This window comes from Medicago sativa, chromosome 6 (assembly GCF_051527215.1).
Source record: "Medicago sativa cultivar Bolivia chromosome 6, Bolivia_mono, whole genome shotgun sequence".
In the NCBI taxonomy this organism is placed as follows: domain Eukaryota; kingdom Viridiplantae; phylum Streptophyta; class Magnoliopsida; order Fabales; family Fabaceae; genus Medicago; species Medicago sativa.
The window spans coordinates 93,257,531-93,260,202 of record NC_140754.1 but is presented as its reverse complement, the minus strand read 5'-3'; the positions used below and the strand labels follow the sequence as shown (position 1 = coordinate 93,260,202).

At 32.4% G+C, this 2,672-nt stretch overlaps 1 long non-coding RNA gene across 1 annotated transcript; it reads left to right on the top strand.

Moving 5' to 3' along the window:
- The first annotated feature begins 412 nt into the window (after positions 1 to 412).
- LOC146918313 (uncharacterized) lies at positions 413 to 1,661 on the top strand. Its single transcript, XR_015014282.1, has 3 exons — positions 413 to 550; positions 657 to 836; positions 957 to 1,661. It is a non-coding gene; the product is annotated as an uncharacterized LOC146918313 (long non-coding RNA).
- Positions 1,662 to 2,672: the final 1,011 nt, after the last annotated feature.

Below are 2,672 nucleotides of genomic sequence, written 5' to 3'. Positions count from 1 at the left end.
TAATTAATTTTTAGCGCTTATAATTTGCAAGAAGCAATTTAAAAAATAGGTATTATTGTATACGTGTCTAATCAATATGTCACATGCATCCCTTCATCTCATTCAATTGATCATTAACCCTAAAATTTACTCCCTCCGTCCCAATTTATTTGAACTTGTCATTTTAGCGAATTAAGAAAAATGTATAAATAAAGGGAAAGTGGAATATATTGTATTGGGAATGATAAAAGTAGTATTATTTAGTGTTATATTGTATTGGGAATGATGAAAGTTGTATTGAAAATTGAAATGGGTCGATTATTTTGGGACGCTTTTTTAGAAAATGGGTCGGTTATTCGGGACGGAGGGAGTAATAATTAAAAATAAAATTCTAATTTTCCTTTTTCTTTCCTGCTGATTTGACGCCAACTATTCATCTACCACTAAACAACCCTTTTCTCTCTTGCTACCATCTTCTTCCATCCTTTTCGCCAACTACATTCGGATTGCTTAAGGTTTCTTTTTGAATTTGTTCATTACTCACTTCAACATTTCATGGGACCAATCCTAGGTTAGTGTTTCATCATCTGTTGTAATTTTTTGATAATATGGGACCAATCCTAGGTTAGTGTTTCATCATCTCTTTTGTAATTTTTTGATAATTAAAATGCATGTAGGACCTTTGCTTGCTAGTTGCTACAATAAGACATCTTGGGACCATTCGTCATCTCTGTCAACATATAAAATACATGAAGGACATTTGCTTGCTAGTTGTTATTAGTTTGATAGTTGCTACAATAAGACATCTGGGGACCTTTCAAATGATGGGTATATGTTTTTTTATACAAGAGAATAAGGTATATATGTATTTTGAGTTCATAACGTACTTTTCTTTTTCCCTAAAAAACAAAAACTTACTTTTCTTTTATTTTTTCTTGCTAATAATTTTTTTTCCTTATTAAATATGAATGATTCAGATTTGAATTAAGGATTAATATGACATCTGAAGTAAGAAATGATGCTAGTGATTGGCACTTAGAGCTTCTTAAAGATTACACTTCTATATATGAAGATGATGAATATGCAAATTCATTTAGCTTTCAAGACCCACACCAAGAACCTCTGCCTGAAACTAGTACGGTTGATGAAGGGGTTCCTTTTGAAGGACAAATATTTAACAGTGATGATGATGCCTATGAATTTTACAATGAATTTACACGAAAAAATGGATTTTCGATTAGTCGTCATCGCATTTGCAAATCTCATAAAAATGAGTTTGAAGATAATCCATCGGGAGTTCATAAAAGAGAATTTGTTTGTCATCGAGCCGGTATTGTTCAATAACGCAAATTTGATGAAGTGGAAAATCAAAGGAAACGGAAATCTTCACTATGTAGTTGTAGCGCAAAGTTGTTGCTTTCTAAAGGCTGTGAAGAAAAATGGGTGGTTAAATATAAGGGTCTTGTTAACGATTGCGGGGCATTCTTTAAGCATACTCTATTGGTAATGGACATATGCATTTACCATGTTACATGGACTATGTTTTGTCTATAGTATATTTCTTCAATGTTTTAGCAAGAAGTTTTGTACTAAGAGTCATTTACCATGTTACCTCTATTTTTTAGAAATACATTTCTTAGGTTCACACAGAACTTATTGAAAATAATATAATGCTTAGATGACGCATATGTCCAAAAAATATCAGCAAATGGTGAATTGGTGATAATATAATGCTTTTGTAAAATAATGCTTATGTACAAATGAAATAGAAATAGTGCTTCCAAAGTTAAGTAACAAAAAATTAGTGATTCAAAAGTTAAGGTCCAGACAATGAGATACAAATTATGCTTAAATAAAATTGACAAAAATTGAATCGTAGCATTTTTTTATTTAGAAATGAGACAGTTTTTTCTTTTCTTTTATGGACACAATTTTAATACCGTCTCGTAGCATTTTAAAAAATTGAATCGTAGCATTTTTTGATTAGTGGATCTATTATCTGGCGCCATGTTTTGCATGATTGTGATGCAAATTGACACATAACACAACAAAATAACTTCTCTCTGTGCAGTCAAATCACCGCACTACACTATAATCAATGACATGAAAAGAGAAAGAGAGTAGGCTTTTGTTGAATTTGGACAAGTGAAAAGAAAATCAGCTTAAGTTAACTCACGCTGGAGTTCGGTGTGTGTTTTCGAGTGACTTAAGTCACACAATGTGAGTTAACTCACGTTATGTTAAAAACAAGCGTGAGTTAAGCTCACGCAGAGCATTTTCGAAAGTTTGGTTAGGAGCGAGCAAAACGTGTTGAGAGAAGAGCATTTTTCTTTATTTTTAACTAGTTAAGAAGTGCAAGGGTCGTCTTTATGCAATCCGAAGGCCATATTATATTATAATCTTAAAAATTGTTGTTTTTTAGAGGCTGAATTGGAAAAGTGTTGGGCCTCAAATCCCGAATAAATTAGGCTTTGACTCTAGGACTCCTTCCGATTCCTATGTTAGGCAAAATGTATGACTATTTCTTTTTCCATCTTATGAGCGCGTCTGCCAGGTTTTCCCAAAATACCCTTCGGATGATATAATCCGAAATAATACGAAAAATGGTTCCGATTATATAATCCGAACAAATTCGATATATATAAGAAAAATCATCCCTCCCTCATTTAACGGTTTACGGTGTCACTTTCACT